This window comes from Carcharhinus amblyrhynchos, chromosome 3, assembly GCF_965287045.1.
Source record: "Carcharhinus amblyrhynchos chromosome 3, sCarAmb.v2.hapA, whole genome shotgun sequence".
Classification (NCBI taxonomy): Eukaryota; Metazoa; Chordata; class Chondrichthyes; order Carcharhiniformes; family Carcharhinidae; genus Carcharhinus; species Carcharhinus amblyrhynchos.
The window spans coordinates 130427509-130446848 of record NC_137326.1 but is presented as its reverse complement, the minus strand read 5'-3'; positions in this window follow the sequence as shown (position 1 = coordinate 130446848).

Here is a 19340-nt window from a genome sequence, read left to right as displayed (position 1 = left end):
AACTTACAGGATACTGCAAGGCCTGGATAGAGTGGGCGTGGAGAGGATGTTTTCACTAGTAGGTAAAACTAGAATCAGAGGGCACAACCTCAGGCTAAAAGGACGATTCTTTACAACAGAGATGAGGAGGGATTTGCTTGCCAGAGAGTGGTGAATCTGTGGAACTCTTTGCCACAGAAGGCCAGGTCATTGAATGTCTTGAAGACAGAGATAGATAGGTTCTTGATTGATAAGGGGATCGGGGTTATGAGGAACTTGCAGGAGAATGGGGATGAGAAAAATATCAGCCAAGATTGAATGACGGAGCAGACTCAATGGGTCAAATGGCCTAATTGTGCTCCTATGTCTTATGGTCTTATTATTTCCTCCCCTAAAGGATATTAGTGAACCAGATAGGTTTTTACAACAGTTGATGATACTTGCTGTACTCACCATTGTTGAGACTGGTTTTATGTTCCAGATTTATTAATTGAATTGAAATTCCACCAGCTAATGTGGTGGGTCTTGAACCCCTGTCCCCAGAGCAGGGTATGGGTCTCTGAATTACTATTCCAGTGAAATTACAACAATTCGACTATCTGTTCAGCAATGTGCCCTCTACTCTTTAACTACTTTTGCACAGTTGTTATAATTAAATGGAAACACTGAAGGCAATTTGGGAAGTAACAGAGTTAGGGAGCTTAAAGGGACTCACTGCACTGCTCACCATAGCTGGGGGAGAAGCCAAGATTCTGCTGGGCGACATGGTGGTGCAATGGTTAGCATTGCTGCCGCACAGCACCAGGGGCCTGGGTTCAATTCCGACCTTGGGTCACAGTCTGTGTGCAGTTTGCGCATTCTCCCATGCCTGTGTAGGTTTTCCCCGGATGCTTCGGTTTCCTCCCACAGTCCAATGATACGCAGGTTGGGTTGATTGGCCATGCTAAATTGCCCCTTAGTGTCAGGAGGGCTAGCAGGGTAAGTATGTGGGGATAGGGCCTGGGTGGGATTGCTGTTGGTGCAGGCTGGATAGGCTCAGTCACCTCTTTCTGCACTGTAGGGATTCTGTGATTCTATTTTTGTGATTTTAGTATAACTACAGCGTGACCAGTTTCCATTAGAAGCCTGGATATTGGAAATTTGAAAAGCAATGGACATCTTTGCAGCCACAAATTTAAAACTCATCACACTTTTATTGAAACACTTATTAAGCAAATTATCTTCAAGTAAGACACAACTTAAAAAATCCAAGTTTGGTTTATATTCATAAATAGATTATAAATGCATGAGTACGTTTGGTACCTTCTATCGCAATACAATATCAACGCAGATTAATGAAATCTTAAGCACAGCGAAGCATATTAAGAACAAAATTTCCACAGACATTTGGTAGCAATTAACAGTTTCTATAATTCACATGTAAGATGTGCTGCTTGTCAAGTGATCTTGGCTACAATCAATAGGCCGTATTTCAGGCTGGCTTGAGCCATCGCAGGATCTCCACTGCCCTGCCAGTGACATGTGTATATACATTTGTAGCTGGAAACTAGCGATGGTATTCATTATGTTAGATCAGACTTCGAACATGCAGTGAGTCAGAACTCCAGCTTCTATCGCACGGCTCCAAGGATCTACCGGCAAGGAAGCCCAGTCAACCAGTTAAATTTTCAACTTGCCAGGAAGCTAATGTTCCGGAAGGATACTGGACAATTTTCGTATCGATTGCAAACAATGGGAGAGGGGATCATGCGATGTAGCAAAGTCAATGGGAATTAAGATTGTAAAAAGATTTTCAGGGCTACAGAGGAAAGGTGGGAGAGTAGCATAAGGTGACATGATGGGCCAAATGGCCTCCTTCTATGCAGTAACTATTATATTCCACATCGAAAACAGTAGAAATGGCTTTCATAATGAAATCAAAGGGAATATAAATCAGACAGTGACTGGACAGAAATGTAAGTATTCTTCTTTACTGAGTGGAAAAAGTAATCAGGAATATTTCTCCACAGATGGCCAAATTATTAAAAAAGGAAGATATGGGAGACAGTTACTTTCATAAGTTTTATTTTTGCCAAAACTCCACTCACTCCAGGCCTTAAATCTTTGGTCTATAACACACAACAAAACAGAACTAAATACTCATAAAAACGAGAGCAGTTGTAAATTTTATTTTGGCTTTGACTCTGCATTACTCTATAATACAGTTTCATCCAGATTGTGTATTATTATTATTGAGGCTGTTATTTTAAAAAAAATGAAATTATATTTTTTGTTTGAAGACGGAAGACTTAATGCGCTTCAAAGCCTCTCTGGGGACAGATGCAGCAAGCGCAAGAGTAACTTGTGGGGCTTAACATATTCTTTCCCCCGGCTGTGAGGTTTTAGAGTGTGCTCGTTGTGGAATGTCTTGTCTGGCTCGGAGTTCTTAAGAGCTGCTTTAGTATTTCATCGACTCGGAGGCCTAAATTTTCACAGAGTCTGAAAGGTTCCGCGTCTCAGCCAAAATGGCACCGGAACCCAGATTCAAAAGGCCCGTTCCCACTATTCTCACTGGGGGGGGGGGCAAGTTATATGTTGCACATGAAATGTCAATTACAACGGAACACAGCTTTGGGATAAAAAGGGGGAAAGTTTAAAAAAAGATGTGAGAGGCAAGACTTTTACACAGAGAGTGGTAAGTGCCTGGAATGCGCTGCCGGAGGAGGTAGTAGAAGCAGATACAATAGCAACATTTAAGAGGCATCTTGGCAGATACATGAGAAGGCAGTGAATAGAGGAAAATGGACCGCATAAAAACAAAAGGACTTTAGTTCAGAAAGACACCATATAATTGGCGCAGGCTTCATGGGCCTGTTCTTGTGCTGGACTGTTCTTTGCTCTCATTAGTGGTTCTCAGAAGTGGCAACACATGTAAAAATGCAGCTGCCTTCAGACAATGCAGTTTTCCTAACTGGGATTTCCAAATTAAGACTCGTAATGTTTCAACATTTGCAGAAAAGGTCTAAAGCTACCTGAGTTATTTAGAGAGTTAAGGTCCCCTTTTGAAGCGGTGATGTGCCCTTTGGACGAGGGCAAAAACCCCTCTGGATGATGTAAGTTCCCACTTTTGAAGAGGTAAGAGACCTTATCGGAGGTACCTTTTGGGATTGTGAAGAGTAGGCATGAATGTGTGTAAAAATTAAATAGGCTGTGTGGAACTGCCTATGTTTAATCCCAAAGCCCTTTGTTTGAAAAAAAGCCATCCAGCCTGCAGTTGAAAAATAAATAAGTGCTTGCTATTTCACTATTTGCTAATATCAGAATTAACACTACTTGATTGCTTCCACAACTTATCATTATCACAGTGTGGGTGGTGGTATATTCACAGTTTGAGTGACAGTTCCAAATGGTTATAAAAGGATCAGCTGTCTTTGACATAAGACTCTTAATATAAATGTATATTTTGCAATGGATTTAAGTTCTTAAAGGAAATATTTATTTTTATAAGGGATTAAGTTCTTAAAGAGATTTACAAATTATCAATGAAACTTTTTTTTAAATATAGCAAAGTCTGAAATAGACACCCAGGATTTCATTGTATTTCATCTCATCGAGATCCTGAGCTCTGCCTGTGGTGGACAATGGGTGAGTTGGCATGGAAGGTATAAGGACAAAGGTGGATAGGGGGCATGGATTTACATGAGTTGGCACCAAGTTGATAGAGGGGACATAAAAGATCATAAGAATGAGTGGGGACAGAGGTTGTTATGCAGGATATGGGGGCGATGAGGAGTATAAAGTGCAATGAGTTGGCATGGATGAGGGTGAGAGAGTGTGAGAGTTGAGGGATAAAGGACTATTTTCTGTTTTCTTGTTTTATTAACTGGGACAAAGTCTCAGAGCACCAGCCTTTTCGAAAGCTCACCACAGCACTCGGCAACCTTTGTGATTCGGGATCAGCGTGACAGAGTCTGTTAGCACCCAGAGATTCCAGCCACTCTCTCCTGTGTCAGATTTGAGCAGCAGGGAATTTTTCTGAATCCGTCCCACAGAATCACACAGAACTGATGGAGGCACAATAGAAAGCATTCTCTCTGGTTGTATCACAGCTTGGTATGGGGTAGGGTGTCAGCGTGGATAGAGGATTGGTTGTCAAATAGGAGGCAGAGAGTGGGGGTCAATGGGTGCTATTCGGATTGGCGGATGGTGACTAGTGGAGTGCCCCAGGGGTCGGTGCTGGGGCCTCAGCTTTTTACCATTTATATAGATGATCTGGAGGAGGGAACCAAGTGTAGGGTGTCGAAATTTGCTGATGACACCAAGATTGGGGGAACGGCAAATTGTGCGGAGGGTGTGGAGAGTCTGCAGAAGGATCTAGATAGGCTGGGCGAATGGGCCGGGAAATGGCAAATGGAATTTAATGTTGGCAAGTGTGAGGTGGTCCACTTTGGTAGGAAGAATGGTAGGAAGGACTATTACTTACGTGGCGAAAAACTGCAGCAGGCGACGGTGCAGAGGGACTTCGGGGTCCTTGTGCATGAGTCGCAAAAACCCAGCTTGCAGGTGCAGCAGGTGGTCAGGAAGGCGAATGGGATGCTGGCCTTCATAGCGAGGGGGATTGAATATAGAAGTAGGGAGGTCTTGCTGCAGCTGTACAGGGCATTGGTGAGGCCGCAGCTGGAGTACTGTGTGTAGTTTTGGGCGCTGCACCTGCGCAAAGATATTTTGGCCTTGGAGGGAGTGCAGAGGAGGTTTACTAGGCTGATACCGGAGTTGAGGGGGTTGAGCTATGAGGAGAGGCTGAATAAACTAGGCTTGTACTCGTTAGAGTTTAGAAGAATGAGGGGAGATCTCATTGAGACATATAAGGTGATGAATGGGATGGATAGGATAGAGGTGGAAAGACTCTTCCCGCTCAAAAAAGACAGTAGGACTAGGGGGCACAGCCTCAAGATAAAGGGGGGATGGTTTAGAACGGAGTTGAAGAGGAACTTCTTCACTCAAAGGGTGGTGAATCTCTGGAATTCTCTGCCCGTTGAAGTGGTGGAGGCTGCCTCGCTAAATATTTTTAAGACGCGGGTTGATGGGTTTTTGATAAGAGAGGGGATTAAGGGTTATGGGGAGAGGGCGGGAAAGTGGAACTGAGCAGCGACAGATCAGCCATGATCTTATTGAATGGCGGGGCAGGCTCGAAGGGCTAGATGGCCTACTCCTGCTCCTATTTCTTATGTTCTTATGTTCTTAAGACCACAAGAAACTACAAAGAGTCGTGATTGAAGTCCAGTCCCACAAACCAGTCTCCCATCCATTGACTCTGTCTACACTTCCCGCTGCTTCGGAAAAGCAGCCAGCATAACTAAGAACCCCATTCACCTTGGACAGACACTCTTCCACCTTCTTTCATCAGGAAAAAGGTACAAAAGTCTCAGATTACGTACCAACTGACTCAAAAACAGCTTCTTCCCTGTTGCATTGAGATTTTTGAATACTCCTCCCTCACATTAAATTGACGTTTCTCCATACCCTGGCTATGACTGCAACACTGCATTCTGCATTCTCTCCTTTCCTTCCCTATGTACTCTATGAATGGTATGCTTTGTTTGTATAGCACGCAAGAAACAATACTTTTCACTGTATACTAATACATGTGACAATAATAAATCAAATCAAATCAAACCAAAAAAATTCAACCCATCAAGTCTATGCAAGCTCTTGGAGAGAACAATTATTAAAAATGTATTTTTACATTGTTTCTGGGCATTGTTGGCTTGGCCAGAATTTATTATCCATCCCTAAATGCCCTCAGGAAAGCGGTGGACTGCCTTTTTTAACCATAGCTTCCCATCTGATGCATGTACACCCATAGTGCTGTTAGGGAGGGAGTTCCAGGATTTTGACCCAACAATAGTGAACAAATGGTGCTATATTTCTGAGTCAGGATGATGTGTGCTGATGTTCCTATGCATCTGCTGCCCTTGTTCTTCTTGGCAGTAGAAGTCACAATTTGGGAGGTGCTGTCTAAGGAGTGTTGGTGAGTTCCTGCAATAAATGTTACAGGTAGTACACACTACTTTCATCCTGCATCAATAGTGGAGGAAGTAACATTTTAAGATGTGCCATTCAATGCATTGTAAAAGTAAAATTTATTTATTAGTCACAAGTAAGGCTTACATTAACACTGCAATGAAGTTGCTGTGAAATCCCTCCAGTCGCCATAGTCTGAGCCGATTGGGTCAATGCAGCTAACTGGCACGTCTTTTAGACTGTGGGAGGAAACCGGAGAACTCAGAGGAAATTCACAGAGACACAGGGAGAACATGCAAACTCCACACAGACTGTGATCTGAGCTGGGAATTGAACCCAGCTCCCTGGCACTGTGAGCAGCAATGCAAACCACTGTGCTACCGTACTGCATCCTGGATGATTTCAAGTTTTTTATGTGTTGTTGTTCAACGTTCTCCTGCTTAGTCTTGCAAATTCTTTCCTTTGCAAGTATTTATCTAATTCCCATTCGAAATTTACTATTAAAGCTTCTCCCACCATCCTTTCAGGCAGTGCATTCCAGATCATAACAACTCAATGCCTAAAACATCTTCACCTTTCCCTATTCCAGTTTTTGTGCATTACTTTCCCTCTGTAATCACTGGTTCCTGCCTCTTCTGAAACAGTTTCTCCTCATGTATGTGAAAATAGAGCATAATTTTAAACACCACAATTAAACTTGTTCCCCATCTCTCACCTTAACCCTACTCGCTTTTGTGTATGTTTGGTGAATTGGCCATACTAAATTGCCCCTTAGTGTCGGAAGGTGTGTAGGTTAGGTGGATTAGCTATGGTAATTTTTTTTATTCATGGGACCTAGGCGTCGCTGGTTGCCCAGCATTTATTGCCCATCCCAATTTGCCCTTGGAGGGTAGTTGAGAGTCAACCATATCGCTGGAACTCTGGAGTCACATGTCAGTCTAACATGTAAGGATGGCAGAATTCCTTCCCTAAAGGACCTTAGTGAACCAGATGGGTTTTTCCAACAATGGTTTCATGGTCATCAGTTGATTCTTAATGTAAGATACTTTTTGTTGAATTCAGATTCCACGATCTGCCATGGCAGGATTCAAACCCGGGTCCCCAGAACATTTGCTGAGTTTCTGGATTAAGAACCCCCCGACAATACCACTAGCCTCTCCAAATTTGTGGGGTTACAAGCATGGGTGGGGTGCTCTTTCTAAGAGTCCGTGCAGACATGATGGGCCGAATGGTCTCCTTCTGCACTGTAGGAATGCTATGATTCTACCTACTTAGGTCACATAAAATGACCAACGCTTTATAGAAATGGAACACTGAATCTGTCATTTTAAATCATAACTTGATGCCTAAGAAAATTCCACATCGCCCCATTCTCCTCAGTTTGTCAAAACAAAGGCTTCAGTTTCTTTTCATAAGGGCCTTTACCAAATTAGAATGTATTTAACTGTTTAAGATGTGAGCAACAAGGAACCAATCAAACAAGTCGAAGAAAGTGCAAGTTTATTCACCAATAAACTCAAAAAAATTATTAAAAAATGATGTCAAGAAATCTTTCAGGCCCACATACATGTATTCATGCACACACACTCAGACGCAATGACACGCACACGCACTCACACACACATACACCAACACACACACACACACCAACACACACAAACTCAAACACTCACACACACACGCAAAGACACACTCACACTCACAGATACGCACTCACACACACATGCAAAAACACACACACTCACATACACACACACTTAAACACTTCCACACACACAGACACACAAAGACACACACATACTCACACCCACAGAACACACTCACACAAAAACACACACACGCACACACATGAACACACAAACTCACACACATGCACACACAAACTCAAACACCCACACAGACACACGCACAGACACAAAAACACACACAAACAAATGCACATGCACACAGACATATTTACACACACACATACAGACACACACATATACACACACACACACACACACACAAACACACTCAAATACAGGCAGACACATGTGTACACACATTCACATACACTCAGACACGCATACACACACACATTTACATGCACACACACACACACACACACACACACACGCTGGTTTCTTGGATACAGTCAGCAGTTGTAATTATTATGAAATCTCAGCTTGCTGGTAGATTTCTGGTAGAGTTGGCTTCTCAAACCGGGAAACAGTCAAGCAGCACTTATTCGAAAAGAGTAAGAGGGAGAGGGAGCAGCCATCAGCTTTCTTCTTCTGCTGAAAGCTTTCTTGACATGCATCTGTGTCACCTGCAAGCTCTGTCTAGAGGCTGGGCAGCCTTGTCTTGAAATGCGTCACCCATTCGCTGACATCTTGCTGCTGTTCACGCCAGCGGGATCTTATGATTCCTGCTGTGGGTTTCCCAGCAATAAGGGGTACGTTTAATTGGAAACTCCATTAACAAGATCCCACCACCAGTGGTTTGTTTATCCAGTCACTGCCTAACACACCGTAGAAAAATCCTGCCTGTCCCCCACAGCCTATTACCAAGGTGTATGTCTGTCTATAGTGGCCGTTGTTTCAATATGCATTTTTAATGTCTCTTCCTTAGAGAGTTACGATGTTTCTTTGGATGTCTGGATTACAGGAAATGTTTCTGTCTTCACACTCCTCTGAGGGCGACTTTTTTCAAAAGTAGTTTGCTCTGCCTCAATTCAAATTGTACAATTTTCATTCAATTGAAAGTTGAAAAATCACATTTATGAAAAATAACGGAGCATTGTCTCCTCACAGGAATATTTTCTTTGGGATCACCGGAGATCGTAAAACCAGATGGACTCCTTTACAGAATGTTTCTTCTCCCACATTCTGGCATTTAGTTAAAGGTCATAACACAGCACAGAAGGAAACCATTCAGTCCATTCAGTCTCTGCTGACCCTTTGTTAGATCAAACCAAAGCAAATCCTACTGACCATCCAATCGAGCCTCTGTGTAAAATCACAGAGTCGTCATGGGTTATAGCGGAATATAACGTCCGGGCACTTGGAATATTGTGTTCAGTCCTGGTTGCTGTACCACCAGAAGGATGTGGAGGCTTTGGAGAGGCTACAGAAAAGATTTATCAGAGATGTTGCCTGGTATTGAGGGCGTTAGCTACGAGGATAAGCTGGAGAAACTTGGTTTGTTCTCACCGGAATGACAGAAGTTGAGGGGCAACCTGGTAGAAGTCTACGGGTTATGAGGGGCATGACAGACTGGATAGTCAGAAGCTTTTTCTAGGGTCAATTACTAGGACGCATAGTTTAAGGTGCAAGGGGCAAGATTTAAAGGAGATGTACCAGGCAGATTTTTTACATAGAGGGTGGCGGGTGCCTGGAACTCGCTGCCGGGGGAGGTATTGGAAGCGGATACGATAGTGAGTTTTAAGGGACATCTGGACAAATACTTGAATAGGATGGGAATAGAGGGATATGGTCCCCGGAAGGGTAGGAGGTTTTAGTTCAGTTGAGCAGCGTGGTCGGTGCAGGCTTGGAGGGCTGAAGGGCCTGTTCCTGTGCTGTAATTTTCTTTGTTCTCTGGTGGTCAGAAGCCTCGCAAGATGGCAATCCGAGAAGTTTTATGGTCACCGCATCCCCCTGCCCCTCCTACCCCCAACATTGCCCACAGTCCCGGTAACGGGTCCTGCCCTATACTGATGGGGTTAGATGGTGAGAAGTGGAAGGGGCATTCAATCGATCATGGAACAATTGGGCCGAATGGCCAGCTTCCACGCTGGAATTCTGCGAGATACGCGCAAATCTCTTTTTTTTCCTAATTTGAAAGCTCGAAAGGATTATTTGGTGATGGATCTGAAGGGTGTCGGGAGGTCAAGTTGAGTGCACAAGTTCTGTGTTCCAGCCTTCAGTTCAGGGAGACAACACATTGAAGGCCAGCCAATCCGAGGCGAGGGCTCTTCAGAATTAATTCAGCTATTAAAAATGAACGTCCCTCTGGCAGCCTAATTTATTTCACGCTAAAAGCAGCTTGTCAGAGTTAATTTGGCACAAACTGTTTCTCTTGTCCAGTGATGCAGCGAAGTCACAGTCAATCTGTGACAGGGTCACGGGTTTAACATGACAATTGTGGCTGTGTAAGAGGCTTCTGCTGGTGGGGTGCTCAGAGGATAATAGCCATTTCCCACTCGATTGTAAAGCAATACCGAAGTCACAAGGTTAAGATGATAATTAGATGACTGAGTTAAATTCACCGAGTACCCCATTGTAATTTTCATTGAACTTACAGTACAGAAACAATCCCCTTGTGCTGCTGCTTATTCCCCACATGTTCCTCTCTCCCCACTGAAATAGTTTGCCACCATCTCCTTGGGGTCACTTGTCCATTATTCCGAATATAACCCATTTGCGAACGTATCACACAAACTGGCCTCCCATCCATTGACTCTGTCTACACTTCCCACTGCCTCGGAAAAGCAGCCAGCATAATCAAGGATCCCATGAGTCCTGGACATTCTCTCTTCCATCTTATTGTCCTGCCTTTGTTAAAGGGGTTTCCAATTAAACGCACCCCTTATCACTGGGAAACCCACGGCAGAGGTACATCATTGGCAAGGATCATCAGATCCCGCTGGCATGAACGGTAGCAAGATTTCCAGGCTGCCCAGCCACTAGTCAAAGCTTTCAGGTGATACAGGTGTGTGTCAAGAAAGCTTTCAGCAGAAGAAGAAAGCTGATGGCTGTTCCCTCTACCTCTTCCATCGGGAAAATGATACAAAAGTCTGAGATCACGTACCAACCAACTCAAGAACAGCTTCTTCCCTGCTGCCATTAGAGTTTTGAATGGACCTACCTCGCATTAAGCTGATCTTTCTCCATACCCTATCGGTAACTGCAACATGATATTCTGCATCCTATCCTTCCCTTCTCCTCTGTGTACTCTATGAACGGTATGTTTTGCCTGCACAGTGCGCAAGAAACAATACTTTTCACTGTATCCCAATACATAAATAGTTTCTTCTAGAACAGATTCTTCCCACTTAGAAAGGACAGCAGGACTAGAGGGCACAGCCTCAAGGTTGGGGGGGGGTGCAGTTTAGTTCGGAGTTGAGGAGGAACTTCTTCACTCAAAGGGTGGTGAATCTCTGGAATTCTCTGCCCATTGAAGTGGTGGAGGCTTCCTCATTGAATATGTTTAAGTCACGGGTAGATAGATTTCTGATAGACAAGGGAATTAAGGGTTATGGGGAGAGAGCGGGAAAGTGGAACTGATCCACTTCAGATCAGCCATGATCTTATTGAATGGCGGGGCAGGCTCAAAGGGCTAGATGGCCTACTCCTGCTCCCATTTCTTATGTTCTTATGTTCTCACTGTGTTTATTTCCCTGACTTCTTTATAAACTGCAGCAGGATCCTGCTTTCCGGTCTGAAGCTTGGATCCATTGGTGAGGTGAATGGAGAGGCCCGATGAAGAGGCACAATCCTGATAAAACCACATTTCCTTCGGCATCACAAACTGAAGACACGGTCCTTAAGATCTAGCTTCAGCTGGAAGTAAAAACTTATATATTCATCACAAGTAGGCTTACATTAACACTGCAATGAAGTTACTGTGAAAACCCCCTAGTCACCACACTCCAGTGCCTGTTCAGATACACTGAGGGAGAATTTAGTATGGCCAATGTACCTCACCAGCTCATCATTTGGATTGTGCGAGGAACCCAGAGGAAAAGTCGGAGGTGTGGTAGATTGTGAGGAAGGGTGTCATAGTTTGCAGGGTGACTTAGACAGGTTGCAGAGCTGGGCCGAGAGGTGGCGGATGGAGTTTAATGCGGAGAAGTGTGAGGTAATTCACTTTGGTAGGAATAACAGATGTGTCGAGTATAGGGCTAACGGGAGGACTCTGAGTAGTGTGGATGAACAGAGGGATCTAGGTGTATGTGTACATAGATCCCTGAAAGTTGGGAATCAAGTAGATCAGGTTGTTAAGAAGGCATACGGTGTCTTGGTGTTTATTGGTAGGGGGATTGAATTTAGGAGTCGCAGTGTCATGTTGCAACTGTACACAACTCTGGTGCGGCCGCACTTGGAGTACTGTGTGCAGTTCTGGTCCCCACATTATAGAAAGGATGTGGAGGCTTTGGAGAGGGTACAGAGGAGGTTTACCAGGATGTTGCCTGGTATGGAGGGGAGGTCCTATGAGGAGGGACTGAGGGATTTGGGGTCGTTTTCGCTAGAAAGAAGGCGGTTAAGAGGGGATCTTATTGAAACATATAAGATGATTAGAGGTTTAGATAGGGTGGATAGTGATAGCCTTTTTCCTCGGATGGAGAAAGCTAGCACGAGGGGGCATGGCTTTAAATTAAGGGGGGGTAGTTATAGGACGGATGTCAGGGGTAGGTTCTTTACCCAGAGGATGGTGAGGGATTGGAATGCCCTGCCTGCTGCAGTTGTAAATGCGCCTAGTTTGGGGGCGTTTAAGAGATCCGTGGATAGGTTTATGGATGAAAAGGGATTGGTTTAGGTTAGAGGGTCATTGTTTTTTAACTGGTCGGCGCAGCATCGTGGGCCGAAGGGCCTGTTCTGCGCTGTAGTGTTCTATGTTCTATGAAACCCATGCAGACACAGGGAGAATGTGCAAACTCCACATAGACAGTGATCCAAGTGGGAATCAAGCCCGGGTCCCTGGCACTGTGAGACAGCAATGCTAACCACTGTGTCACAGTGCCACCCTCAATGACAGTCTCTGAATTAAGGGCATCCGCAGACTTTTGCAGATGGGTTTAAGATGAAGATCTATTAGCATCTATTCTCGAAGACATTGAGAGAAATGGAAGGCTCACATTTTCATAGCACATGGAACTTTATAGGACCACAAAGTGTTTGACAGCCAATAACATACCCACCAAACCCCTGTCCTCCATCCCGCTTGCTATGATCCCCATGGCAGGCCGGATGGGAAACGTTCCCCCGTCGTTACTGCTGGTGGTATACGAAATGTGTCAACCAACTTGCAGATAGCAAGTTCCCACAAATAGCAATATAACAATGACCAAATTCTTTTTGATGTTTATTGAGCGATAAGTCATAGAATCTAAGGAGTTCTAGATCCCTACATTGCTGAAGGAGGCCATTCAGCCCATCAAGTCTGCACCAACTCTCTGACATATATTGACAAGGGAATTAAGGAAGTCTCCTCCACTCCCTTGAAATAGTACCTCATTTGAGATGAGGCGTTGGTTTAACACCTCATCCTAAAGGCTGTATCTCAGACAATACAGCACTGTACTCAGTACTGCACTGGATTGTCAATCTCGATTATCATGCTTAAGGCCTGCACTGGGACTTGAATTCATAACTTTAGGAGGATTTTCCAGCCCTTCCCACCAACAGGATTGTCCAGTCCTGCCAAAAGTAACCCCCCTGCAACAGGATCACTGGCATTGGGACGGGTGAGTCATGCAAAGCACCATAGACATCGGCAGGACTGGAAAATCCTGGCGGCAGCCAATGGTGAGCCACCTCCGCCCCCGGAAAATAAACCTTGGGGGAGTGGGGGGAGTTGAAAATCTCACCTAATGTGACTCAGGAGAGTGTGCAACCAACTGAATCACAGCTGACAGAGGAGGGCAATAAGTGTTAAGCCCTGCCAGTAACACCCACATCTTGAGAATAAATTTTATTGAAAACACACTGTGCCAGTTTCAAGCAGGAGGGTGAAGCCCATCAGATTGTAATGATCTCAATCAGGCCACTGATGTTGGCCTATTGGAATATGAACTGCCTGATTAAGGAGTCAATTGATGGGCTAATCAGGGAGTCTTTGCCTTGTATTTAACCAGGAGTATCAGTCCCTCTGGCATTTCTGGAGGTAGACAGCCGACTGATAGCATTCTGTGTATTGCTGTTGGAATTGTAAATAAAGGGATCTTGGTGAAGGGATTTCTGCCTCCAAAGACTTATTATACAGACATTACCCCCACCCAGAAAATATGGTGGGATAACTCAACAGCAATCAGTATGATCGAGAAAACCCTCACAACTTTGGGCTTGTCCAATATACACAGACAGGGAAGTATAGATCTACTTGTCTAACTAACTCCAGATTCAGGCAGTGGCTTTCAGCTGCAGTTTTGAACATCCAAAACCAAAATTCTAATTCAACTTTAGTGAGTTTTCCCAGCTGGATCAGCCTTGAAACTTTCAGAAAGCCCAGTTGTCGAAACTGATGTTAAAACGAAGTTCAGCAGAGAAGTGATGCCAGCACAAACACACATCCCAATGTCAGGTACGGCAATACAAGAAACATGGAAAATATAGTAACATTTATGAATTCAAGCTGCCATTGGCTTGGTCCAGATTCTGACTGTCAAAGACTGAGGAGATTCTCCAACAGCTCTCAATCTGATCTCCGGCAACATTTCTAGATTTTCATTTCTCCATATTCACATTTGATTTGCTTTTTCTTAAAAAATGAAACTGTCATTTTCTTTCGGCAATTGCGAGGGGCCTTAAAGGGAATATCATAGAACCCTGACAGTGCGGAAGGAGGCCATTTGGCCCATTGAACCTATATCAACAACAATCCCACCCAGGCCCTATCCCCATAACACCCATGTATTTACCCTGCCAATCCCCCTGACACTAAGGGGCAAATGAGCATGGCCAATCCACCTAACCTGCACATCTTTGGACTGTGGGAGGAAACCAGACCACACAGGGGAAATCCACAAAGACACAGCGAGAATGTGCAAACTCCACACAGACAGTGACCCAAAGTCGGAATTAAACCCATGTCCCTGGCGCTGTGAGGCAGCAGTGCTAACCACTGTGCCACCGTGATGCTTATAGCAACCCAGAGATTGTGGACAGCATTCTCTTACTTTAGCCTCTGGTCAAACCATGGGATCACTGATGGGTCGGGAACCTGTTGCAACCTCCAGCAGGTTTTGCAGAGCCTTGTTAACTTTACAAACTTACTGCAGAGTCCTTTTTAATATAGAATATAGAACATAGAACACTACAGCACGAACAGTCCCTTTGGCCCACAAGTTGCGCTGATCACATCCATAACTACCAAGCCATAGAACTATCTGTAGCTCCCAATCCCATTAAATCCCATATACTCATCCAGAAGTCTTTTAAAAGACCCCAGCGAGTTCGCCTCTACCACCACCGACGGCAGCCGATTCCACTCACTCACCACCCTCTAAGTGAAAAATTTACCCCTAACATCTCCTCTGTACTTGCTTCCCAGCACCTTAAACCTGTCTCCTCTTGTAGTGACCATTTCAGCCCTGGGGAATAGCCTCCAAGAATCCACCCTACCTATTCCTCTCAACATTTTATAAACCTCTATCAGGTCGCCTCTCAACCTTCATCTCTCCAGGGAGAAGAGACTTGGCTCCCTCAACCTATCTTCATAAGGCATGCCTCCCAATCCAGACAACATCCTTGTAAATCTCCTCTGCACCCTCTCTATAGCTTCCACATCCTTCTTGTAGTGAGGCAACCAGAACTGTGCACAGTACTCCAAGTGGGGTCTGACAAGTGTCTTATAAAATCATATATAGAATCATAGAGTCTATAGAGCAGAAGGGGGGCATTTGGCGCATAATACCTGCACCAACAACAATCCCATCCACGTCCTATCCCCATAACACCACATATTTACCCTTCTAATCTTTTGGACTTTAAAGGGCTATTCATCAAGGCCAGTCAGCCCAACCCACACATCTTTGGACTGTGGGAGGAAACCGGAACACCCAGAGAAAACCCACGCAGACATGGGGGGAATGTGCAAACTCCACACAGACAGTCCATAGAAGCCATAGAATTCTTACAGTACAGAAGGAGGTCATTTGGCCCATCGAATCTGCGCCGACCACAATCCCACCCAAGCCCTATTCCAGTAACCCTTATTTAGCCTGCTAATCTCCCTCACATTAGGCTCAATTTAGCATGGCCAATCAACCTACCCTGTGCATGTTTGCTCCGTGGGAGGAAACCACAGCACCCAGAGGAAGTCTACGCAGACATCCACGCAGATATGGGGAGAATGGGCAAACTCCACACAGACAGTGACCCAAGGCCAGAATTGCACCCGTGTCCCTGACATTGTGAGGCAGCAGTGCTTAACGACTGTGTCACTGTGGTGCTCCTGTCTGCATTTCTCAATTAAAGAACTATTGGATGTTGATGGAGCTCAGCGGATGGGCGAAAGTACGCACCTCTGTCACTTCTTACCTGGACAGATAGAATATGTGATTCGCAGCTTGCAACAGAAATGCTGCCTTCCTATTTGCAAACAATATGTTGCATTTACTAACCTCAAGCCAGCAGTGTAATATAAACAGAGCCTTTAGATTTCTTCTTAACCAATGTTATAAATGAATAACTTCTTTTTGAAAAGGAGAGCTCAGTGGGTGACGTTGTTACCCTTTGGTGAGATATTGTTGTGACTGTCGAGGTTGACAGTTGTTGCCCAGCTCTGATTGCTCTTGGGAAGGTGGTGGTGAGCCTCCTTCTTGAACCGCTGCAGTCCGTGTCGTGTAGGCACACCCCACAGTGCTGTTAGGGACAGAGTGCTAGGATTTTGACCCACCAACAGTGAAGGAACGGCGATATATTTCCAACTCAGGATATTGAGACTTGGAGGGGAAAACTCCAGGTAATGGTGTTCCAATACACATACTGCCCTGATCCTTCTAGATGGTAGCGATCATGGATTTGGAAGGTGCTGTCTAAGGAACCTTGGTATCAGTTGCTGCAGTTTATCTTGTATGTAATACATACTAGCACCACTGGGAGGGAGTGAATGTTTAACGTAAAAGGGCTGAAATCTCCTCCATCCCTACACATTTCTAACATTACAGTAATCTCCTCCATCACAACATATTTTCTATAGATGGATGGAGTGCCAATAAAGCAGATCTTTAGATCTCGATGGTGTCAAGTTTCTTGAGTGTTATTGCAGCTGAACTCATCCAGGCAACTGGAGAATATTCCATCACAATTCTGATTTGTGCCTTATAAATGGTTGACAGCTTTGGAAAGACAAGAACTTGCCACAGAATTCTTAGTCTCAGGCCTGCTCTTGCTGCCACGGTATTTATATGGGTGGTCCAGTATAGTGCTTGGTCAATGTTAACCTCCAGGATGTTGACAATGGGAATTCAGCGAGGATAATGCCATTGAATACCAAAGGAAGATGATTAGACTTTCTCTTACTGGAGATGATCATTGCCTGGTACTTGAGTCGTGCAAATGTTACTTGCCACTTGTCATCACAAGCCTGAATATTATCCCAGTGCTGGTGCAAATGAAAAAAGAACTTCTTTAGAAATTTGGGCATTGCAAATGTTTCTGAACATTGTGTAATTTTCAGCAAACATCCACTGTCCTGACTTTACAATAGAGAGAAAGTCATTGTTGAAGCAGCTAATGATGGTTGGGCTAAGGACTCTAACCCGAGGAAGAGTGATTTGCCTCCAACAACGGCATGGTGGCACAGCGGTTAGTGCTGCTGCCTCATAGCTCCAAGGACCTGTGTTCTATTCCCGGCTCGGTACACTGTCTGTGTGGAGTTTGCATGGGTTTCCTCCAGGTACTCCGGTTTCCTTCCACATTCCAAAGATGTATGGGTTAGGTTGATTGGACATGCTAAGTTGGCCCTTAGTGCCTCGGGATGTGAAAGGTTAGAGGGATCAGCAGGGTAACTTCACAGGGACACGGCCTGGGGAGGATTGTTGTCGGTGCAGACTCGATGGGCCAAATGGCCTCCTGCACTATAAGGTTTCTATGATTTAACTACAATCATCTTCCTCTGTGCAAGCTAGGTACAACTCAAAGTGAAGGGTTCTCCTCACTGATCCCCGTTGACTTCAATTCTGACCAAGCTCCACTGTCCCCAACCCTACTTCAGTACTAAGGGTACCTGACACATAGTCAAATTTGGGGAGGTGATGACCTAGTGGTATTAACACTGGACCATTAATCCAGATACTTGGCTAATGTTCTGGGGACCTGGATTCAAATCCTGCCAGGGTGGAATTTGAATTGAACAAAAAAAATCTGGAAGTAAAAATCTACTGATGACCATGAAACCATTGTTGATTGCTGGAAAACCCATCCAGTTCGCTAATGTCTTTTAGGGAAGGAAACCTGCCGCCCTTATCTGGTCTGGTCTACATGTGACTCCAAACCCATAGCAATGTGGTTGACTTTTAACTGACCCCTGAAATGGCCTGGTAAGCCATTCAGTTTCAAGGGCACCTAGAATAAATGGTCACCAGCCAGCAAGACCCATGTCTCATGAATGAATGAATAGAATTGGTATAAACCTATTGTAGATTCAGATTGCGTGTTGGGCATGGAAAATAAATACAGGTCTTGCCAGCGTTGCAATCCCGAGAATAAAAGAAGATAAAGAATGGAATAGAAAGGTAAAGATTGGCATTCTCTGTCAATAATGGATTCAAATGTGTGATGAAGTGACTTTTGGAAACAGCGCTCAGACAGTGCACTATGTTCTGACATTCAGCACTTGGTCACAATACACAGATTCATTTGGGAAAGTTTCAAATGATCCAAAATAATTGTTGCAGAGGGGCTGCTAATGAAAAACAATACCAGTTGTAGAACAAGTCTCCTCGGAAAATGATTCCACAGCCAAAGCAAACATGATGAAGTGAAGCTTACTTATAGTTATCCTTGCATTTACCTCCCTGCATTCTATGATTCTAAGACTTCTCAATTTTATTCAACAAAGGTTTCTTTTGCAATCTGCATATTCAGACAATCTATCAATAGGAAAAAAAATCTCTTAATTTAGAGAATGCACTCACCGACTGCACTTCATATAAAATGAAAGATGCTTAGAGAATGAGAGTTGTTGAGAACTTCAAGTTTTGAGTTGTCCAGATCACCAACAATCTTTCCTGGTCCCTCCACGCTGATGCTATATTTAAGGAAACCCACCAACCCACTTTCTCAGGAGGCTGAGAAAATTTGGCATGTCCAGTACGATTCTCTCCAATTTATACATATGCACCATAGGAAGCATTTCCGGATGTATCACAGCTTGGTACGGCTTCTGCTCCGACCAAGACAGCAGGAAACTACAAAGGTTCATGAACGAAGCCCAGTCCATCACGCAAACCATCCTCCCATCCATTAACTCCATCTACGTTTCCCTCTGCCTCGGAAAAGTAGACAGCATAATCAAAAACCCCATGCATCCCAGGCGTACCCTCTTCCACTTTCTTCTGTCGGGAAAAAAAATACAAAATCTGAGATCACGTGCCAGCCGACTCAAGAATAGTTTCTTCCCTGCTGCCATCAGACTTTTAAATGGACCTACCT